Genomic DNA, 25,191 nt, shown 5'->3' with positions numbered 1-25,191 from the left:
TGTCTGGAACCATTCAGTTAACAAACATGTACTGAGTATCTACCATGTGTCAGGCACTGCACTGAGCCATGGAAACACATTGTGGTCAGGAATGCCAGGTAATAAATAAGCAAACACATTTTTACAAGCTGAGTATAGCTTGTAATTTGTGCTATGAAGGAAAAAAATTAAGGTAACAGAGGATGGAGTATATCAATTGGTGTTCAAGCAGGAAACAGATTTTATACTCAATGAGTTAATTGATGAGAGTTTAATAAAGGGACTTTGTAAAATGTGTGGACAGTATTTAGGTAAACGAGTAAGGGAAAGCAAAACACCTTAGAATGAGTAAAAGTGGAAAGTCACTACTACCCGTAGGCCTCAGTAGAGAGGGAAAGAAGCAGTTACCAGAACACAAAGAAAAAACTATAGCTAAAGGAAAGGATCTTCCAACAAGAACTCTGGTTTTCAGTATCAAACACAGCCACCAATGACTTGTAGTCCGGGCGTGGAGGGTCATAAATGCATTGATCTCTCTCTCCTCTGAGAGTACCCTGCCAAGTCTCCCTTTGCTCAAACCCAACCAGAAGCCAGAAGGCAATGGAGCTTTCTGCTGCTTTCCTTAAAGGTCAGCTTCCTGTCACAGGTAGAAAGAGTCTCTAAAGAGTGGCAAATGGAGTGGTACAGAGAGTTATTAAGTCATCCAATGTTGGAAGAGGTGACATCAGAGCCAAAATCCACATAAATTTTTTTTTTAATGGGGACCAGAGCAAGTAGAGATTTTGAAACGGTAAAAGTCTTGGTGGCCCAACTCTACAACTAACTAGAAACATAATGTTGTACCAGTCACTTCACATTTTCGGCTACATCAGTAAAATGAACAGATTGGACTATGATGACCTCTAAGCTCCCTTTCATCTCGAACCATTTGGAATTCTCTTTGAATTTCATGATTCTACTTCCTCTTAATATCCCCTCCCATGATGCTTCAATAGTATGAGGATACATTGAATGTTTATAAATTAGGGCCTCACTAGATTTTCTGAGAGTTGACAGTCCCACAAGTAAAGAAGAAGGGAAATGAAAAAACCTGCCTAGACTTATCTAACTCACAGAGTTTGCAGCAAATCTTTGGCCTATGTGTGAAAGCATATGAAGAGACCTGGCTCATGACATACCCAAAGCTGACACATCTTCATAGAAAATGGTTTAATTGAAATTATCCCAAGGATATGATTTACTCCTTTTGAAAATTTCACCAGAGTTTTTCTATTTTCAATCAAAACTTTTTACTAACCACATTTTAAAGTTGGCGAAAGAAAGTTCAAATGACATGGATTATCTTTCTCTTGGAACTAATATACATACATCAGGGTTTATTGTGACAGTCACAAGTGAAATACACTAAATTAAATTATTATTCCCATTTTAACTGACTCACTGGGTAGAAATAAGTTCACTTGCCAATATAGGGGCTGGTTCTGGTCCACATGACTGTACCATTGGGATATAAATTATCACACTATTTGTGTACTAACTGGATGAAAAGTGGTAGACTTTTTCTTTTTCTTTTTTTTTTTTTTTAACTTTTTTCTTGCTTTTATGGAGACTGGCCTGTACATGGAATTCTATGTAATGGGTCAGAATGCAATAGTAGAAGGGGTAGACATTTCTCAACCCAAAAACTATTAATTCATTCTCTTATTCATTCATTCCAAATTGACTTGCTAAATGCCAGTCACCAATGTTTGTGTGTTAGATGGTAAAGAAGAGCTAGTACTCATGGAGCTAATCAGTAGGAGCTGCCACCACCAGATATCACTAACTCCACCCCTCACCAATAATCCTCTGTGAGTATGGAAACACCTTTTTAACCTTAAAAGGTTTCATATTCACCACATTTGTACAAAAATAGGTATGTTTTAGTGTCTGTTAATTGAAAAAATACTTAATGACACATATGACAGTAAATTCAGTAATCCTTTCAATAAACATATTTATTCGTCATAAGAATCTCTATATATATTTGAAAGGAAGTAGTGCATTCATTCAGGAAACACTGTTTTGCCCATTGACAATATATCATGTGCTTATGGAATTGTGGACCTTTTGCCATGCAGCCTAACCCCTCCCCAGAAATCTACAGACTTCAGGTACAGAGATACAGTGCTGAAGCCTGTGACGACCTAAAACCGGGCTATGACCTCCACAGTCCCAATGCACTTGCCGTATTATGCCGTAAGAATGATACCATGTTCATACAACGTTACTCTGTGAGTTTCTAGCAATGCTATTTTCTTGTCCCCAAAATCTCATAGTTTATATGAAAATAGTTTTCAGATGCTTTAGTTATATCCTCTTTCACATCACACCACGTTTTGCCCCAGACACAACTGCATGTTGGCAGGAGGAAGGCTGAACTCTTCAAAGAAACTCCACCTTCTTACCATAAGGATGATGCTTTTTAGACAAAGGATGTGTTTCGGATTCTCTTGTTACCTAATATCATCCCTGCCCCCAAAACACACTTCTCGATCACTCAGCTAAATGGACTCTTATCAGGTCCACCTCACTAATATGACAGATGTGCCATTAAATGTCCAAATCCCAAAACAAAACATAACTTGACCTGATGCTTAGCATGACTCCACCATGCTAAACAATAGGTAACACGTATCAAATAGTTGTATAGCCAATGCGCTGAGAGACAAGAGACAAATTGTCGCTAATTCTGCTGGGGGAAGAGTTCCCAGAAAGTACATTTGACTTGGGCCTTAAAGAGTAAGTATACTTTTTTCTTTTTCTTTTTCTTTTTTTAATTTATTAATTTTTATTATTATACTTTAAGTTCTAGGGTACACGTACACTTTTAACACATTGTGGAGATAGAAGAGTCATCCAAGGGAAACATTTCTGGGGAAAAATGAGAATAGAAGAGATCTGGAACATAACAAGCAGTCTAGGGACTCGGTTTTTTATTTTAGGCAATAATTACTGGCTTAGGCAGTTTAAGAAGTCAGTGTTGACCATTGCTTGGTAGACAGAGAAGCACACCAGTGAGCAAAAGCAGCATCCCCAAAGAGCAGATAGAAAAAAAAAAAAAGATAAATGCCACAGTGAAGACAGAACCCGGGCAGAAGTAATCTTTTTCTCCTTCAAACCCTTTGGTACTTTTCATTCTACTCACATGGCACTTATCACAGATTACTTTGCCACCCAGTCCTTCATGTTCTTTTATCTTTTCCTCTAGCGGATTGTAGCTGAATTCACACAAGGGGCAGCAATGTGATAGAGTGTAAATAGCAGAGGATTTGTAACCGGACAGTCATGTTCAAATCCTAGCTTCAACACTCCACGTATATAACCTCAGACAGGTCTCGCAACCTCTCTTAGTTTTCATTCTTTATAAAATATGGATGATAATGCATATTTATGACAAAACGACTCTTGGGGTTGTTTTTAAGAGTAAGTGAATGAAGTAAGGCATACGACGTCTAGCATACAGGAGACACACAACAATATGTTTCTTCCCCAATCTTATCCCCACATGAGAAAATGACTGTCTTCACATCTTTCACATAGTTGGTGCTCATTATGGGCTGAAGGCAAAGTAGTTGTGCTACAGCATTGCATTCCATGTCACCCAGATTATACTGCCTTGAATAATTTGGATTGGTTTGCAGTCTACATGAAGTTTACTCCAAAAATCATTTATGAATAACCTTCAATTACTGGCACTGCTAGTGCCTAGGGCCATAAAGTATGTTCAACAGGGGCCTTGCACTCTGAGTGAGTTATTTCTTTGGTGACTTATCCCTATAGAAAAACTTTTAAGGAAATTAACCAGTCATATAGTGAATGGGGTCACTAAACTGGAGTAATACAAGAATATATTTTGAGAGTCAGGTAACTCCTTCATGAGAATGCTTGATAATGCTATGAGGGCTTTAGACAAAAACTAATACCGCAGCTAAAATCAAGACTCCTACCAGAAGAAAATATCTGGGGAGAAAATGTTGCATTCTATGCTCACAAAACTGTTTGATCTTACTAGCGAATTGGTCCTTTAAGTATGATATGGATGAATAGATTTAAAACTGGTTCAGAGGTATAATAAAATTCTTGTTTACACTTTTGTATAACCTCAGGAGCTGGAAAATCACTACCCCAGGTTGTGATCCAAGATGAGATTATTTAAGGTAGCACCATGCATGATAGAAGCCTAAAGGAAAGAGGCCCAGTGAGGAACAGCTCAGACAGTGGCCACAAGTCATCTCCCAAGGACAGAATGTCCCATTATCATAGATAGAGCAGTACTAAAGGTGGCAGTACTTGTGGACAAACAATAATCCAAAGATGCAGAAGAACAGGAAGAGATAAGAAAACTCAGGCATACCTTAGATAATCAAGACTAAGAGGCTGCTTAATTAGAATTGAATTGGAGTGGCTCGAAAATAAATTGTAAATAGGTCGAGTTTAGGGAGAAACCTTCTCCCTAATCACATTGCCATTGTGACTATGCTCTGTTCTCTCTCCTTTACTCCACTCTCTAGCGTCTTGACCCAATCCCTTATCCCTTTCTATATTTGTAAGGAGAGAATTTTTATCAAGCCCCTCATATTGGCTGGGCACTGTGCAGGGCATTCATACGTGGTATCTATTTCATATTACAATTACCCTAAGAATTAAGTGCTGGTATTAGCCCCATTTTGCAGATAAGGAACTCAAGACTTAGAAAAGTATGGACCTGCCCATATTTATACATAACTAAGTAGAAGAGCTGAAATATGAACTCAGGTCTGTCTGATGACAAAGTCTGTGCTTCTTAGACTGTTCAAGTTTAGTATGTTACCACTCTAACCAGTACTTATATTTTATACATTGATAAGTGTTGTTAAATTTTAAATTTATTATGTACTCTCAAAGAATTTTTTAAAATCATTTTAGACTCAAAGAAATACATTTCTAATGGTAAGATTAAAACTGAGGTCCAGTGATAACTGGAAGACAGGGAAATAAAATGAGCAGTAGAAAATCATCCTAGTTGAACTCAAATTATATCCCATGGTGGCTAATGCAGCCAAGTCATAGGGCTAGATGTGAGTCAGAAAGAAAATGTTTTTGAACTTGCAACAGAGCTTCAAAGTGGTATGGTTGAAGGAGAGTGATAAGGTCGAACAAAAAACTGTCTCCAACTTAACCTCAAGAAATGGAAAAAAAAAAATGAGAATACACTTCAGAATGGGGATAAGAGCTGGATATACTGGTGCTGAGCTTCCCTCCTCCCTAAAATACATTCTATGACTTTACTATTCATGAGTATAAATGTTGTCTAGGCTATTCCTAGTTTAAAAAAAAAAAAGCAATTGGCCATATCCTTTTCAGCATTTTAATGTTGAGCTATTATAATCTCACATTCCAGTGGCCTTCTAACTGCATGGTTATAGTCTCCTTACACTTACTCTGAAATTGTTTTTCTATTGTTATCTTACATTATAGTCGCATCGTAATGTCATGTTTAAAGGTTCCCCACACACTTGTAATGAAATCGTTTTGCAGTTCAGAATGGCATCATATTGGCACTTTAAGCAGGGTATCCATCACCCTGTATTGATAGTTTTCACAACAGAACACCCTATTTTAGTGACTGTGAAAGTAAATAGCTGTTGCCAGTGATCTGTTCTTCCATTTCAAACTTAAATGGTCTCATCTGTTTTATTTTACCTTGCAATTTTCACACCCACTGTGGTATAGGCCAAATTTATACTAGTTGCTTTCAAATGAGGACTGTCATTCCATTGGCTCATAAATGTTTATATGACAAGCCATTTATCTGTTTTGGTTTGGTCCTCATCCAATAGATAACTCCTTACAATCTGATAATCAATACACTTTGGCCACTTTATTTGTAAAGCTAATGTAGATAAGTCTTCTGCTAATTAAAATCTAGAGGCAAATTATTTGGTAAAGTTTTCAAATCAAACAAACTGAATATCTAAAAGCAATGTGTGCAACTACTAAAATTTTATAACACACTAACACCAAAGAAAGAATTCTACTTCCAAATGGTCACACATGAAAAATCTGAGTGGTAATTTAAGGCAAAATTTAATGAAAGACAAGAAATTTGAGAAGAATAAGTGTTGTGTTATAATTATTACCAAAAACCAGACATTTTTATTTAATTTTTTTAAAACATCATCATCACCTTTTGTTGGTTAAACTTTGAGAGGTTAACGATTTGGTTCAAATCTCCACTTCAGAAATTAAATGTTACCTCACTTACACTTGGAAGTAGGCCAGGATGGGTGCAAGTCTCCTGACAATAGGCTTTGTTTTCGAGATCTTTCTATTCTCTGCTACTAAAGGAGTCATTACTGCCTCCACCACAATTCCTCTACAGCTGTTTCGACAGTTCTTCACAGGTCCAGCTAGAAGTTGGAGGAGCAAAAGAGAAAATAAAAGTGATAAATTCTTGTAAGAAAAGATTTCTGCTAGTATTTTCAAACTCAAATTTGGCATTCAGTTGGAGCCGGGGGCAAAGCTTCAGATAAACCTTTATTGTATATAAAACTACTCTGTTTTTGGGAGTTAACACTGATAATGAGGATGATGCAACTAGCAAATCAGTTGCATCCAAGTGTTAAAGACCATAAATCCACTTGTTTTAGCTGTTTTTGCTTGAGCTAATGCTCAAATATATTTTCCATCAGGAAGCAAGTGGCAATAGCTGCAGCAATGATATTGGTTCTTGGATAACCCAAGGTGCCCCAAGAAATGGTAATAAATTCCTTAAAATCCCCTCCCCAAATTTGAATGCACTTAATTTAAAAGCTAAATATATGTTCTCCACAAGGGACTATGGCATGAGGTGAGAAGCCTAACTAAATATGAAATAGGATTAAGAATCACTCCACAGTGCCCAACCCAAATGCTACCATCTCAGTGTGAAGGTCCCCTGACTTTCATTTCAAAATTGCATTTAAAATAAACCAGACAAAAATTCTTATTTGAATGACCACACGTGAAAAACTTGAGTGCAGTTTTAAAATATAAGCCTAATTATAGGCAGCTGAGTACTGCATGGGAAAAAAAAAAAAAAAATCATATAACCTTGTAGAAGGGCCTAACTATACAATCACAGTGTCTGAATTTCTCTTCCCTCTGGCTCTAAGAGCATTTTAACTGCTTATAATCAGCATCCTCTTCTACTCCTGAAAGTAACTGGTAGTTCCAGACTTTCTTCAGTCTCCACAAAGGCTCAGCCCTGCCCCTCTCATTCATAGCCGTTGATACCACTTCCCTCTTCATCAGGAACATTGAATTCATTGGTGTGATCCCATCATCCAGCTTTCTATCTCATTGTACCCACTACAACCTACACGTGTATCTATGGCCACACACATTGACACTTTTCTTCCAGTCTCAGAGAAAAAGGTGAGTTTTCCTTCGTTTAAGACCCATCTTCTTCTGCTAGGAGCATCATTTATTCAGGTGAAACTCTCTCACATACATCTTAAGCCAGCCTCTCTCTCTCTCTCCTACTGTCTCCTTTTCAGCATATAAACATCTTCAAGCTACTCCCATCATTGAAAAAAAATCTCCCTAGATTCCATATCTCCCTTAGCCACATATCTGCCCCAAATTATGATCTAGCTTCTCTCTCCACCCCACCATATCTCCAGCTAAACTTTTCAAAACATCAGCATCCATTATTTTCATTCACAGCTCCATTGCAGTGTCCTCTATGCCTTCCTTTCTACTGGAATTGTCCTTATTTCGGTAGTCATCTTTCTGTATTTCACTAGCTACACTGAATTCTGTTAATAATTATCTCCTTCTTAATGAAACTCTATTATATCTCAACTTCAATTCAACCATCCTTTACTGATTTTCTCCAATCCACTCACAATTTCTTCTCTCCTTTTGATATCAGCTCCTCTTCCTCTACCTACCCCTTCAGTGGTGTTTCTTCACCTTCTAAATGCTATTCCTCCTTTACCCTCATAAAACTTCTTTAATCCTTGTGACTCTAAATACCACATAAAAATGGATGTGTCCTTTACCTCCAACACTGACTTCTCTCCTGATTTTTCTGTTCATATATATAACTGTCCACTAAACAACTCTACCCAAGTGTCCCGCAGACATCATAAACTTAGCATGTCCAAAGTGGCATTTATCATCTTCCCCCAAACTCATCTCTTCTTGCTATATCCTCTTTCTAAATTAATATCACCTCTATCCCCTGAGACACCCAAACCAGAAACTTAGGAATCACCCTTGACTGCCTACTTCATTCTCTACATCAACCAAGCATTTCTGACCTAGTCAGTTAAAATGTTATTGAATATCGTACTCTCTTCTCCATCCCTACTGCTTATCCCTTAGTGAAAGCCCTGGTAATCAGAAGCTAGTCTCTTCAACAGCCTCTGTATCTGTCTGCCTTTATTTGGTCTTGCTGCCCTCAAACGATCTTCTGCAAAACCACCAGACTAATATACCTAAAGACCTAACCATATCATTCCCCTCTTAGAAACCCTTTAGTTTCTTTTCTCCACAATTTTCCAAGCCCCTTCACATTTCATACTTTGCCTTAAAGAGCTCTATGCCCCTACTGATCTCTCCAGCTTCATCTCTTAGTTCTCCCCAACTCATGTTGTATGATCTAGAAACACTTCAAAATTTCTCACAAATACCGCTCTGCTTCACACATCCATGACTTCACATGGACTCAAGGGAAGATATGTGGGGTCCTTTCTCTAGTTTGACTTTGATCTATAAGTCAAACTGTGAATATTTGTTGGCCTTTTATGGATTACATACTCAAATTGCCTCAGTTAAAGCAGCTTTATTGTAACATAATGGGAAATAAGAGACAGGAAATCACACAAAAGCAACACAGAGCCAGACCTAAGGGAGCACTGGAATATCATTCTATAGACAACAGTAACTCTAGTAGGGCAGGAGCAGTGGGGAGCACTCCATGGCCACTCACAGTTTCCCCTCCAGAAGTATCTCTTCATGGCTCAATTGTTCTACCATTACAGTAGTCCAACTGTTCATAGTGGTTCTTCTTGACACGTATGGGCACAATTGATTTATTTACTATCACCATACTATGGCTTTTCTCTATTCTCTTTTCTAGCTCATGGATGTTTATTGTCTTCTCTCTGTTTGTCTTTCTGTTTTACCTCCTACCTGCCTTATCATTTTATGTATGACCAGAATTTAAACTTTCCCTAAGAGAGGATCAGATTGGTTGGTCAGACACCATGTGTATAGATATTGTAGATACCTCTTTGAGAAGCATTATCCCCCTTAACCACTTCATAGGCCACTTTTGGTGAAGTGTCCTTGTCCTGAGTGTGAGTTTCATATGGAGAAATTATGAAGATTTTTGAAAAATCTGCTACCAAGAAGACTTTGGATATAAGTGCACTCTGAGATCCCTCAAGAGAAGGTAATATAACCGACAGAAACTTTTTATGACGTGTAAGTTCACTTTTTAGACAAGATCGGGCATTCAGGGTGGTATGGTCTTAGATGTAAGTTCACTGTTTAAATTCTTACAATTACACCATCATAACACTCACCTTTTACTGAGCAACGGCTAGGTGACAAATACTTTACATACATTATCTTAATTATTATGAAAACACTGGAAGTCAGTCACTATTCACACCTTACTGAAAATCATCAAGGAAAATTAGTGTGTTCAAGGTTGCCCAGGTGACCTAATAAGTGATAAAAGAATTCTAACCCAAAACTGCCTGGTTCCAATGCTAATCCTATTCCTTCTGTACCTTTGCTACATCTAGACTGTATTTCTTCATCCTCCTGTCTGTAATTTATTACAGAATGCTCTATAATACTAACTACTTTATAGCTTTTCTTATTCTTCAGCCTTGTCTTTGTTCAATACAAGAACAAAGTTGCAGCTTTTGACACATAATGTCCTAGTCTCACTGTGTCTAATATATGTGAGAACTTTTTCTCCAAATTTCTGTCTGTATCATTCTCAGTCAAAAATTGATCAAAGTTTAAAAATTGACAGTATGATGTCCCTATTAGTCCAGCTCTTCTCTCATTGAGAACATGGCTTCAGTATAGATACAGCCCAGCAGCATTTTTTTCTTTAGTATGTGGCTGTACATTAAATATACAAATATGCTGACATCTAAGTAATTTTAAAGGGAGAAAAATGAATGTGGTGTTTTAACTTTTGTTGACTCAGTAAAGAGGCTGGAAGTGTTCATATTTTAAATTAATGTATATAAAATAAAAATGTACATTTCAAAGAAGTAACAAAAATGTGTGCTACAGTGGAAATACAAATATCCTCTTCTTTCTGAGTGGAGTTTTCAAAACTGAAAAGCTTAAGACCATGAACAACTACACACACCCCAGCTTAACTTAGTTCAAATATCACTCAGAGGTGCTGAGTTGAGAGAAATCCTTTGTGAGATCAGGATGTTACACAACTAAACATGACTTCCAACATTTTATTTCTATCATTCTTTTCAAACTGCACTCACAGCCACAACTGCTCTCTTCTAATAAAGGTAAGAGCCCTAGCATTTCTTCTTTTAGAATAGCAATGATATTACCAAAGAAAAATAGTCAAAGTTGGCAAATTTATTTTGGAATTCTTAATGGAAACCAATGTTCATTTAACTTGCCCCATAGCTCGCATCCCCCAAATCATCACCCGGGAATAATAGCTTACAAATTTTAACATTAAATAAATGTAAAGCATTAGAACTGATGCAAAGTACTATTATTTTGACATACTGTAATTTGAAAAGGGTAAATCAATTTAAACCATTTTTGTTTAAAATCAGCTCCTAAGGCTATAAACTCATAGTGGTTGCCAAGTTTCAACCCAAAGTGAATGTTAAGGTCTATGTTATTAACCCTTGAAAAATGAGCTCTATCATGGAAACAATGACAAACCTGGGCACTACCAGGTACAGCTGCTGAAGCTGACAGTCAGTCAAGTAAGAGTAATGCATGGTTTCTTCATATGCAAATCACAGAATATGTGCTTACCTTTAGAGAGCAATGTCAGATTATTGTAAAAGTGTTTAGATATAAATACCTTTTTTTAAGAAACCAAATTCATTTATACTGAACTCTCTATGGCTGACATACCATGATAAATCACCTCATTACACAGGAAGCCATAAATATGGCTATTGAGGATGAGTGTGATTGTAAATGAGACTGCCGGAATTCTACTGTGTCTTGCAATGACCCTCAATAAAAAGATGCCTGTAGATCATGGTAAGCTTCCCTTGGAAATAGTGCTCCACGCTTACAATGTTATCCAAATAAGTTTTCTGATCCTTGGGGTTTGTTTCTTAAAATAACACTATTAGGGTATATTTTTCATGGCAAAGTCCATGAATTAAACAACAATAAACCTTCTAAACATGTTGCAACACATTAATAAATACAAATTGATGAGTTTATATCCTGGGAAAGGTCACAAAGTAGCCTTCTGGGGTGCTAAGGATATTCTAAATCTTAATCTAATAGTCATTCCAAGGAGTATGTGTGTATCAGTCCATTTTTACACTGCTATAAAGAACTACCCGAGACTAGGTAATTTATAAAGGAAAGAGCTTTAATTGACTGACAGTTCAGCATGGCTGAGGAGGCCTCAGGAAACATGAGGCCTTCATGGCAGAAGGTGAAGGAGAAGCAAGGTAGCTTCTTCACAAGGTGGCAGGAAGGAAAAGTGCTGAGCAAAGAAGCAAAAGCGCCTTATAAAACCATCAAAAACTCACTCACTATCATGAGAACAGCATGGGGAAGATGGCCCCCCCATGATTCAGTTACCTCCACCTGTTCTCTTCCTTGACACCTGGGGATTATGAGGATTATGGGAATTACAATTCAAGATGAGATTTGGGTGGGAACACAAAGCCTAACCATATCAATGTGGGTGTACACATGTGTGTGTATAATCACAGAGCTGTACACTTAAGATTTGTGCACTTTATTCCATGTAGATTATTTTGCAATTTTTAAAAAAAGTTAAAAAGCAAAACAAAACAAAAACATTCTGACATCCCTAAGTCATTTTTTTAAATGACAGCCTAGAACAAGAACTGCTAACGTGAACTTTAAGTATCTCCTCCCAAATTGGAAGCCCATGTCCTATTCTCCAGCCCTTGCCTCCCAAATCCTTTCATATTCTTCATGTGCAAAAATGTCAAGGTAGAACTGTTCCCGGGGTGAATTTACTATTCAAATCTGGAAACATTCAGGCTAAAGTGAGATTTCCAAAAAAGATCGTAATGCCTTTATAGAGAAGAAGTAAGATGAGAAGTTGTCCAGACAGCTGGCAGAAAAAAAGGACAGAGAGAAGGAAGATGTAAAGTGTTCTGAAATATATACAGAGCTGGAGATCAAAGATCCCCAGTATGTCTACCCTCAGGAGTCCCCACAGGTTTCTTGATCCTCAGTTCATCATTCCTACCGTTATTCATATTCTTAGAATCTGTGCCTCTCACATCCAACTCACCTCCCTCTCACCTGCTCAATCACCAGGTATAGGACAAAAGGAACTACAAAGTCCCCAGCTGTGCTGTCTGCAAAGACAATAGGTGCTGTAACAACAGCTCAGCCTCATGTTTAAAAATCAAAACGTCCATTTGATTTTCAATTTATCTTTAAGTTAGAAACTTTCTGGCTCTTGGTAAAGAAAACCCAAAACATATTCGATATCTGTGTTTATGCAGTACACAGACACCAGAGTATATGGTAAATGTAGTTTTTGTAGCACATGTTGTTCCTTATTTAATTCATTTAGCCTGACAGAGTTCATAAAAATGAATGCAACAATAGTAATATTTCATTTAGGTCCACTGGCATTTCTCATGATGTACATTAAAAAGATGTAATACATATTATAAATGTGAGAGCAGCTGTATACACAGACATGCTTTTCACTCCAAGGTACATTAATAGAATGATAAATTCCACGTATTAAATCAATAAGAACCAAAATAGTCCGAGTTAAGACATCTGTACAGAATTAGGTGCCAAATGAAATGTCACAATCAAATAAAACTTTATGAGAATCATAGGATTTTTTTAGAGCTAGAAAGAACGTTTGAAATCATCCAGTAAAACTTGCTCATTGACAGATATCTAACCTCAGTTTTTAAAAAATTAAATGACTTGTATAAGTTCACACAGCAAGTTAATGAAAAAGCCACAGCTAGAATCTTCCTTCTCCAGGTGCAGTGCTCCTTCTGCCACATCATTAGCAGCAATGGCTTGTGAAGAAACAAATGCACAAGGTGTCACTGTAATAACCTCACGTGCTCATTTTAGTGTGTCAACGGATGTTTTTTGTGATGCATGCTCATAATTTCTCACACTTCTGCTAACTTGGTCAATCTTCCCTCTTCTTGAAGACTGGAACTGGAACCAAACTGGATTCTTTAGACCCTAGAGCACATAGTGCAAATTGAATGGACCCTGTGGGCACTCAGTTGGTGATGGAGTCAAATACTGGTCATTTATATTCTACATGAGTATTCACACAGACTTATCCAAACAAACAAGATCAAAATTGTATTTATTTAATATAATACCTTCATCCTAACTAGACCAACCTAATCTGAGAACTGAAATTAAAAAGAAGTATTACAATTTAAAATGTCTCAACACAGAGCTCAGAACCAAAGCAGACAGAAGCCATGGCAGCAGGGAATGAAAGGGAATAACAATTTTAAATCCCAGAGCACATTGGGTCCACCAAAAGGGTTTCAAAATCACAAATTTATTTATTTATGTGCTTTATTTATTTATTTATTTATTTTGAGACAGAGTCTCGCTCTGTCGCCCAGGCTGGGGTGCAGTGGCGCGGATCTCGGCTCACTGCAAGCTCCGCCTCCCAGGTTCACGTCATTCTCCTGCCTCAGCCTCCAGAGTAGCTGGGGCTACAGGCGCCCGCCACCACGCCTGGCTAATTTTTTTTGTATTTTTTAGTGGAGACGGGGTTTCACCATGTTAGCCAGGATGGTCTCGATCTTCTGACCTCGTGATCCGCCCGCCTTGGCCTCCCAAAGTGCTGGGATTACAGGCGTGAGCCACCGCGCCCAGCCCAAAATCACAAATTTAAAAGATCATTAAGACATAGTCTAATTTCTGAAAAGTATATGAAAATTTCAACTGCAATACTTCACCTGATATCTGACATGCGATTACCAAAGACCTAAATTGAAGGCCAGAGAAAACACTAAAACAAACACCCAGCATTGCTGCTGCCCAATTTGGCTTTGAGAAATTATATTTGAGTAACATAAACTTCAGTTTACCGTTCTATGCAGCAGCATAAGTCAGAAACTGTGCCTGTGTCTCAGCTGAAATGTGACATGAAGCTAAGTATAAGGCAGCCGCTCCAGTTTAGACAATACAGTCTTAGAACAACTCTTAACACAAGGACAGTGAAATATTGCAATAGTAGCAGGTTGCTAACTAATACAAATGATTGGAAGATTCCGTGTAAATGTTTGAATTTAGAAAATTATCAAGGAAGCAAAAAAGACCAAGAAATTAAGGTTAACACAAGCTGTCTTTTGTTCTTTTATAGAAATGTGTGGATGGAAACCATTAACAGCACTGCCTTGGACACTAGTAAAATTCCTGTAGAGTGTTTTATAAAGGTAATGAACTTGTATGTGCCTCACTGAACAGGCCTGCTATTAAATCTTCCCTAAGAAATGGGATGAGATTACTGGGGTGTTTTGTGAGCGGTGTGAGCTTTGTCCGTACATAGCCAGGAATTTTAATCACTGGCCCCAAAATTATGATTTCCCTAAGTAAAATAAAATACAAACCAATCCAGTACACACTCTACATTATCAATTTTTAATCTACTTCATTTTAAAGATTTCTCTTTTTAGAAGTAGATTTGGGGGAAAGGAGTAAAGTAGAAATCTCAAATGACAAATGTCCAGCCTTGACAACCCAATCACAAACAAATTAGACGTCCATCTCTGTCACAGCTGGCAACCCCAGCCTGGCTTGAGGGAAATCCTCCATGTTGTTTAGAACAAATGTATTAGAGGTTAATCAAAATCTAATGAATCCCTTAGGAAAATAGTTCCTTAGTCCACTTCTGTAAGAACTGTACTAGTTTGGAGGAGGCATATACCGGTTGTTTTCTGGGATAACAATTGTTGTGTAAATAAGAGAACTGGACACCCCCAGGAAAACATTTCAGCTATGTCTATTATCCAAATCTATGTCTTCACTCACCAAAGTGTCAAGGTGATGCATCCGTTGATCTGTCTAACAATACATTTTATTACTGACATGTAGGGAAAGAAAAGACCAGAAGGAGGAAAGTAGTCAGGGCAAAGGGAAGAGGCAATTTTTGACTTCTAAACAAAGCCTGTCTGTAATTATTTGGTCTGATCAACCCCTCCAGTTTATTTTGACTATTCTACAAGTATGAAAAAAAAAAAGATGCTGATAAGGGTGAGTTTGGAACATTAATTTAATCAGAGGAAAACAAGGGACATGAAAAGGGCAAGGAAATAAGAAAAAGGCACCAAGAAAGTTATCGTCAGCAGTAATCATATTTGTCCTGAACCCTGGTTCTTTTCAGGACTGCTTACAGTGCTGAAAGATGGGCCCTTTCAATAAAAAAAATAAAACCTGTAATAACTATATCAGACATTTTTCATGGGCTTCCCAGATGCCAGGCACTTCATACACATTATCTCTAAATCTCATTATTGCCTGGCAAGGAAGGGGTCATTATCCCCATTTTGTAGATGATGAAACTGAATTTCGGAGAGGTTTGAACCTTGCCAAGCACAGAGCCGGTAAGTAGCAAATGAAAATTCCTACCCAGAGCTTGAGCTGTTTTTACCTTACCAAGATCAAATCCTCTCCTTTCTGCCCCTCTCTTTTTCTGGTCTTCTCAATAGTTTTCTCTCTCAGGGAGGTCCTATTGTTTATAGTTCCAAATCTAAAGCAAATTAAAAGCTGCCTCATACCAAAAGGCTACTCCAAACCATGTAATCAGCAAGACAGGTAAAATCACTTGGTTCTATTATGTTGTAGATTATATAATTAGTCAAAGCAAAACGGGGCAAAGACATGTGGGAGCAAACAGGTTTAGGGCTACACTTCCCTTATGTATATTCAGCCTTTGCACAAAGACTTACTGTTCCCACCTTTCTTAGCAGATTCGAAAGTGCTGGGTTCCAATGCCATTTTAAGGTTTACAATCCCTGGAAGGGCTTAGATGAAAATGAGGCAGCAACCATATGGTTCCAGTTTCCTCCTCTGCCCCCACAAAGAAGCCTACTACACACCTCTAATTAAAGGATAAACATTTGCACTAGAAATTGTAATTAAAGGATTTATACACACCTAGGATCCTCTTGACAACACACTCATTCATATTACTTTGTAAAACTTTTATTTACTCCCATGCGAACTTAGAATTGTAATGCGGTTTTATGGTCCATCCCAAAGGCATAACTTGAAGGGGCTGGAGACACCTTTGGGAAAAAAACGAAAACAAACTAGAATCTAACTTTGAATTGAAATGATGACTTTTTTGCTGGGTGTGGTGGCTTACGCCTATAATCCCAGCACTTTGGGAGGCCAAGGTGGTCGGATCACCTGAGGTCAGCAGTTCGAGACTAGCCTAGCCAACATGGTGAAACCCTGTCTCTACTAAAAATACAAAAAAAAAAAAAAAAAAAATTAGCCAGGCATGGTGGCACGTGCCTGTAATCCCAGCTACTCGGGAGGCTGAGGCAGGAGAATCACTTGAACCCGGGAGGCGGAAGTTGCAGAGAGGAGATGGCACTACCGCACTCTAGTGGGCGAAAGAGTGAGACTCCATCTCAAAAAAAAAAAAAAGAAGAAGAAGAAGAAATGATGACTTTTTTAAACTGTTTGAAATCTCTCTGAGAACTGTATTAGTAATATTTGCTAGGAGCCATTTTGGTGTCCACATACTAGCCCCCTTGGGGACAACATGATGTCACTTAGTGTCAAAATATTATGGGAGCAAGAGCCTAGGAGTTGGAGTCAGAAATGCAATAGCTTTGAATTCTGGCTTTGATTCTTTCTAGTTGCTGACTTGTGGTATATTATTTAAATTCCTTGAGTCTCAATTTCCTCATAGAGCAAGATCAATATATGTTTCACAGGGTAGTTGTGGGGATTGAATGAGGTAAAGTACATGAAGCCCAACAGAATGCCTTAGCACATATCAGGGTGAAAAGCTGCTCTGTTCTATATTTCTTTCTCTAAATTCTAGTAACAGATTCATTCAACCAGTGTTTCCACAAGTGCTTTTTGTGCTTCTTCGAGGTAAAAAGCACAAATCTAAGATTTTAGGCACTAAAAGGGGTAAGTTATTATCTTTTCTTAAAGAACTTATAGATTAGTGGAGGACTTACTTATACATTACTTACACGTATATAGAAATTTTATCTTAGGCACAATGTGATAAGTAAAACTAATAGCTAATATTTATTTAACTCTTTCATTATGCCAAATACTGTGATTTATACCATTTAGTTTAATGCCTATAACCTTAGTGCTATAGGAGATATTAGTAAAGTTCTGTGAAAGCCCAGAGAAAGAAATTATTAATACCAAGAAAGGAAACTCTGAAGGCTCTTCTAGAGTATTTGTGATATTTAAATCAGGTTTTCAAAGATGAGCAGGATTTTAACAGCCTGAGATATTTAATTGTCTAGGAGGAAAAAGCCAGGCACAGTAGCCCACACCTATAATCTCAACACTTTGGGAGGCTGAGACAGGGGAATTGCTTGAGGCCAGGAGTTTGAGCCAGGCTGAGCAACATAGTGAGACCCCTATCATCTCCACAAAAAAAAAAAAGAATTTTTTAAAATTAACCGGGCATGGTGTCACATGCCTGTAATCCTAGTTACCTGGAAGGCTGATAGCTTGAGCTCAAGAGTTGAGGTTACAGTGAGCTATGATAATACCACTGCACTCCAGCCTGCATGACATAGTGAGACCCAGTCTCAAAAAAAAAAAAAAAAAAAAGTGAAGGGAACAGAAAGAGCAAATGTAAAGATCATGAAAGCGTTCAGTTCAGTATTTCTAGAAAACACAAGTATCCCATAGTAGCCACTGGACTAGAAGATGAAGCTGTAAAGATAGGATGGAGATAAATGGTAGAGAGCACAGAGACCAAGCTAAGGACTAGATCATTTCCCTATGAATTACCCAATCAGATCTATGCTTTAAGAAGACCATGGGAGTGGATGGAACAGATTAGAAAGAAGAGTAACTGGATATAGAGAGTCCAATTCTGGGCCTGGAAATAAAGGTCCAAAGAGTACATATGTTCACTACTATCCCTGCCAACGAGTTAAGGTAAATATAGTTCTTTCCAGTAGCATTGGTCTGTGTAGGGGGGAATAAAAGATTCAACCTGAATTTGTGGCTGTCACTGTCTTCCAGGAAGATTAGACTCCTGACAGCCTGAACTGTGGATTGAAAGGGGTCTTCATGTGGGAAATTCAACAGGCTAAGAAAAAGTTGTTAAATAAAATTTAGGAACCAGAGAGAAGATATAAGCCAAGTCTAGGCCTCAGGAAGATTCATATTGGAATTTTTTTTTTACATATCTGGGCCTTTTGTAGCTACACATCACACTTATAAAAATTCAATCACCAGTAATGCATCAACTCCAAAACGATCACTTGATAGCCTTTTTTCTTCTTTTTTGCAGTGGGTGGAAGGATAGCTTTTTTATTTTTGTTTTTGCAGGTGTTTTTTTACATTTAATGTTCCTCAGCCTCTCAAGGAAAGGGTGTTTATCCTCATCCTTGTTTCCTAAGCCCCTACACAGGACATGGGACATAGAGGATGCTGCATAATTTAATAAATGTTTAATTATTTGATCAATTAATTCAAGTCAGAAGGCCATAATAGGCTAAACAAGACTTCAGCTGGTTCTAGTTATGTGGATCAATGTGAGAGCCACTTCTTTAGCATTTTAGACAAAGTGGCTCCATAAGGACCTTAGGTCCATTTCCAGGCCATCCTTGCATTTGTAAAAAGAAGGTTTCCAGAAGAAGGTTGTTTCCACTTCCCCCAAGCTCTGTAATATGTATAAGACAGCACAAAATGCAATAGAATTTTTTCCCTAAATAGATATTTATTCTACTCTTCAGAACCTTGTAAGCATGGAGTTTTGGCATTTTTGTGAATTGGTCTCCGCTGAACAGATAAATGCCTGATATATGCTAATATATATGATTTATGTATCTTTTTAGATAGACAAGCCTATACAAGAAGTCTAGAAGTTACAAACCTTCATTTTCTTCCTTGAGTCTTCTATCAGTCTGTAATTGAGTCCTCCTTGTCTGGTCTCTGTCTGTCTTCACCTTTTATTTATTCCTGCTCTTTCTGCAGTGTCTCAGCTCTTTCTTGTTGGCCTTGGACATGGATTTTCAGTCAAATGGTTCCATCCAGTTTTCTCTCAAGTGGAGCTGTGTGTGACTTGTACAGCTCCAGGGTAACTGGGAAAATAAGGGAAAATGATCATTCCTCGTCCAACTCAAAATTAAATATGTAAAAGATAAATATTTCTTTTGTCTGATTGCATATTCAAGCAGACTCTATCGATATGCTTACAGAGTTGTTCTGATTTCTTTATTTTTCCAAAGAATCTTTTCTGTCATCCTTGATAGGTATGTGCCAGAACTCCAGAGAGTACGGTTAGAACCCTGGCCCCCCAAAAAAAGAGGTGGAGGAGAAAATCCTGTCTTGATACAATACCATAAAGATATAAAGTAGGAAAAATTTTAAAAATTAATTTTCATGACATTGAGATTTTTCATATTTAAAAATTATATATCTATTTAACAAAAACTTCATAATGGCTCTACTATGAAGCTAATTTCAACCAGCTTGGACATAACATGAACAATGCTGACATGCTGCAGTTGAAAACATGAGCCCCAACAAGCCTTAATTTCCATGAAAGGATACATATTATTATGAACATAATCCAGAGGCAAAAAAAGGGCTGGCAAACAGAGAACTTTCGATAAATTATGTTCCATCAAACATGCCATTATTTTTAATGTTGTACTTACCGGACACTTTGTATACCTTTATTTTTGACAGAGGATGATTACAGAATTATCTTCATTTTTGAAAGAACAAAACCAGAAAAAATGAAGTTAAACTTCAACTTAAAAGATTAGATCAAGCACAAAATAGTTTCATGGCCAAATTTGAGGGGTCTTGTTTAACATTAAGATGAGGAGAGGGGCTACTCACAGAGAGAAACGATTTCAGATCTTGCAAACATTTAAATCTTGTATAACACAAGTTGGGGATTAGTCACAAGAAACAAGAGAAGGAAAGCAGTTCACTGGATACACCAGTCTTTTGCACAGTTCATCCCCACTAATTAAAACACCTTTCCCACTTGGCAAACTACTATTCAACTCTCAAAACCCAAATCAGTGGTCACCTTCTCTAGGAAGCCTTCCTTACTCCCACCCCAGTTGAAGTTAATCCTGCCCTTCTCTGTATCATTCTCTACTGTGTACATAATTCTATTATTGTGCTTAATTATATTTATTTGTTCATATGTCAGCTTCTCTACTCAAAATATTAGTTCCTTGAAAGCAGGCCAATATCTTATTGATCTTTGAAAAAGCAGAGTGTCAGAAACATAATAGGCACATTATTCACTTCATGCAACTAAAGAAACAAGGACTAAATGTACAAAATTGCCAAGCAGTTCTTGAAACATTTTGCACAGCCGAGAAGTCAAACAACATTCAGTCTTCAGCACCTTTGCCCTTCTTTGGCAATTTCACCCCTTGATTTCAGCTGTTCTCATTATGATTACCAAATCTGCATTTCCATTCTTGAACTTTTGTCCAGATTCTAGATTCACTTTCACTGCCTGCTGAACATTTCCACATGAAAAGCTCATGAATACCTCAACTTTCAATATACCCAAAAAGAATTTATTACTCCTCTGTCACAAATTTACCCTTCTTGCTGTGTTCTCTGTATTGGTTCATTGCTTCACCATCATCCCTGTGTGACAAGTTAAGCACTTAGAATCAGCTTTTCTCCCCACTTTTGCATCCCCCACCCTATTCTCCTGTTGCCAAATCCTTTCAGTCTGCCTATCGATGGTCTTTTGCTTACCTCTTCTCTTTTCCACTTCTACTGAATTAGTTCAAGCTCTCAATATATTTCTCCTGACCAATGTAATAAGCTGCTAAGGGGCTTCCCGCTTCAAGCCTTTCAACACAACTCCCATTATGCTGCAAACAACTTTCCTAAAACAACAACATATTTATGTTGGTTGCCTGCTCAAAGACAACACTGAGGGCTCTTCACTGGTGCAATTCCTCCTTCTGGCATGCTAAGGCCTCTGAGAGAGCCCCATGATCTCTCCTTTTCCTATGCATCCATCATTTTTTCATACTGCCCCACACAGTGCACACTCCATTCACACACCCTCTAGACATACCTCTCTACTCCTCAAACACGCCCTTTGCTGCCCCATCCCCAACAACGTTGTTTTACCATACAGGTAGAACCGCTCTCACACTTCTTCTCCATTTCCCTATCAATGTCCTATTCATCCTCTAGGCGAGTGGTTCTTAACCTGTACTCCATAGACCCCCAAGGGTCCAGAGGTAAAATTAAGAGATTTGTGATTTAAATGGGAGAAAAATTACATTTCCATTTTCACTAACTCCTAAATGAAATGTAGTATTTCCTTTTATTGTGAATCTAGGCAACAAACAATGAAAATATTAGAAGTACATAAGACTTTGTCACAAATAGAAATCACAGATATACCCATATCACATTATAGTCATTACAGATATCTTGAATTATTATTTATGCTCATTACTACTTTAAAATTACAAGTTATTAGACCTGCAAATGAATTTTTTATTTAATGCCTTAATAAAGAAGTGTACTTATTATTATATCACAATTTTTTTATATTTCAAGAGCTATTTTGATACAATTGGTTTCAATTATAATCCTTTCTCTTTTATTTTATACATTCCAAACATTATTTTGAGAACAGGTCATTAGACACAATAATGGTTAAGGATGCCTGTTTAGGTTTATCCTAAACTCTACCACAAGATGTTTTCCCATGCCTCACCCCTACCCCACACAGTATAAATTAATATCTTCTTCTACCTGATTCCATCAACCAGTTGAAACCCCTCCTGAGGCTCTAAGGAGGCCTGCCTTCTGCCTGCCTTCTTTTGTAGTTATTTATTAGTCATTTACTAGGCTTTGAGATCCTGGGGATAGGAACATTTATTTCCTGTTTTTAAGTAGCCCATGCTGATTGTACCCATGGTAGGTGATGAACCAGAGTTGTGCTGAACACATTTCTTTTTTTTTTTTTTTTTTTTTTTTTTTTGAGATGGAGTCTCGCTCTGTCGCCCAGGCTGGAGTGCAGTGGCGCGATCTCGGCTCACTGCAAACTCCGCCTCCGCCTCTGGGGTTCACGCCATTCTCCTGCCTCCGCCTCCCGAGTAGCTGGGACTACAGGTGCGTGCCACCACGCCCGGCTAATTTTTTGTATTTTTTAGTAGAGATGGGGTTTCACCATGTTAGTCAGGATGGTCTCAATCTCCTGACCTTGTGATCCACCCGCCTCGGCCTCCCAAAGTGCTGGGATTACAGGCGTGAGCCACCGCGCCCGGCCAAACACATTTCTTTTTCAGGGGATGTTTTGGGTTGATGGAAAGCAAATCAAGAAAATAGATATGTTGCTAATGTATTCTGGTGGCTGAAGCAAGTTTATCAACTTGTAACACAAACTGAACTGCTCTGTTCTCCTACCTGATTTCTGTGTCTCAAAACAAGACAGGAAAACAAGGGCAAGGATGAAAAAGGTGACTCTAGAACTCTACCTTTGGTAATCCAGACACACAGCAATGAATAATTTATTTAAATATATATATATATATCTTTATGTATATGTGACTATGTATACATATACTGCATTTCAATGGTTTGGCATGCAGTATATAGTGTATACATTATATGTATACATAATATATTAAGTATATATTATTTTATTTATAGTTCCATCACACAAGTAACAGTTTAAACAAGTTGGATTTGAACATTCACAAGTGAACATGTGGAATACTGACCAATCAAAAACCATCCATGCTTCAGGGTCAAAAAATGTATTTTTGAAACAATGATTTTTATTATTACTTGCTATTGCATAACATAAGGTCTTTGTGTGAGGATATAAAATAGTTCCTTCAATGAAGGTATTTTATGTTCATTGATACCCAAATCCATAATCTTAATGGTATGGTTTAAAGAAATAATGTAACATAACACATGCATGGTGCACTCATCTCTGAACAATTAACGGAGATTGATAAAAATCAACACCAGATAAACACCCTTTTGACAATGAGCCTCATTATATGATGCATGGGAGAAACAGAAGTTGTGAATGATAAAGAAGATATAAAAGAAAATGCTGCAAGAGATTCAATTTAATACAAAGATGAATATTACAAATACATGTTTAACTGAATAATCAAATATTTAGTCATTCTTTTATGTTATTCCCACTAAAAAACCTAAGACATAACAAATGGCCCCAAAACCATCTGCTAGGAACATCCATTTGCATGCTAATTTTTTATAATTCATAGTTTGAAGTTATTTGTGCAAACTTCCTATTCTCCTTCTTTAAATTTTGGCCATTTCTGTGTTCCCTGACTCATTCCTGCTTCTTACAACAGGCAAGGGAATTACCAATATTAGTAGTAGTAATAATAATAATAAACACCCATAGGTTATAATGTTCTGTAGCTTTTAATGTTTTAGCTACTAATATTTCATGTTAATTCTCATAAGAACACTGTGAGGAAAACAGGACAGGTATTATACTAAATATATAGATAAAGGGACTAAAGCTCATGGAAGTTAAGTAATTTGCTCAAGTTCCCACAGCCTGTGAATAATGAATAACACAGTCAAAACATGTATCCAGGCCTAATGAGTGTGAATGCAGTTCTCTTTCTGTTTCCATTCTACCCAAGGAAGAGTTAAAGATCATATAACTCCACTTGGGTGATTTCTGAATCTAACTTCAGCTCTTAACCAATCATTGTGGTTAAAGGAATGATTTACCACAGATCTACGGTAGGCACTTGGTTATTTGTTCATTTAATTATGCAAAAAATAGTTTTTTTAGCACCTCACATTTGCAAAGCCTATAAAATCGATTGGCAGATCCAATTGCCCGTAAGCACTTAGGGTATTTACATTACAAGGAAACAACTTAGACTGGCATATTTTTAACTTTTCAGGATAGTTTTCAAAGGGGAGTCAACAGGACAACTTATTAGTCATCTGCTTTATTCTTGCACCCATCCTAATTGTTAAGAGGAGGAAGGTAGAGAAGGACACTGTGTAGAAAATGAAAGGCTATCATAGTGAACACTGTAGTACATCACCCAGATACCACCTCACCCAAGGTCATGCTCCCTCCCCAGAAGCAACCTACATGCAATGACTAATCTATGCATGGGTGCAAAGTCCAAGCCTCATTGTGGAGCCAACTGTGCCCCTCTCATGCATAGACTATCCCAGCCCCGGAACCCAAACTGACAGCCCACTCCTGCTTCCTCACTCTGTCATAGACATTAATCTCATGGGACAAGAAAGAAGGTTCTTAAATGGGATTATGGAGCCAAATTGCCAACTGACCAGTTGGTGTTGATGATCTCCGCACTTATGGTAGATGGAGCACAAATAGCCCCTGACATGTGTCAGTGGTGCTACTGTTAAAGTTTCCACCACTGAAGAACTGAAATGGTAATCCATTGGAAGAAAATGACTGGTAGGTGTAATGTCTCATGCACTTGAGAAATATGGGAGAGATGGCAAGTGTAAGGATAGTGAAGGCTATTTCTTGGGGCAATCAGTGCTTTTGGAGAAAGATAATGAAAGGCTGAGGGTGATTAATCAGCAATTGAAGGCTAATTATCAAAGTCAGAGCACCTCAATGCAGCATATAAAGAGTCTCATCTCCTTCAGTCAAGGGACAAAAAGCTGAGGATGAGAAACTGAACTCTATAAGTAGCAGAGTTGAAGTCTTGGTTCCTCTGAGTCAGTACGCCAAGGCCAAGATTCTGATTTGGAAGA

The 25,191-nt window shown here is 37.7% G+C and overlaps 1 long non-coding RNA gene across 2 annotated transcripts in view; it reads right to left on the bottom strand.

The window, feature by feature from the left end:
- Positions 1-25,191, bottom strand: part of LOC100938048 (uncharacterized) — a 162,748-nt gene that overhangs the window by 11,913 nt on the left and 125,644 nt on the right. For both annotated transcript variants that reach the window (XR_010135515.1, XR_010135516.1), the window contains 2 exons: positions 19,319-19,526; positions 6,266-6,410 (listed from right to left, as the gene is read on the bottom strand). This is a non-coding gene — a long non-coding RNA (uncharacterized LOC100938048). The remainder of the gene's footprint in view (positions 1-6,265; positions 6,411-19,318; positions 19,527-25,191) is intronic.

This window comes from Pongo abelii, chromosome 1 (genome assembly GCF_028885655.2).
Source record: "Pongo abelii isolate AG06213 chromosome 1, NHGRI_mPonAbe1-v2.0_pri, whole genome shotgun sequence".
Lineage (NCBI taxonomy): Eukaryota > Metazoa > Chordata > Mammalia > Primates > Hominidae > Pongo > Pongo abelii.
Note: the sequence above shows the minus strand (reverse complement) of the source record. Positions and strands in the feature narration are given on the sequence as shown.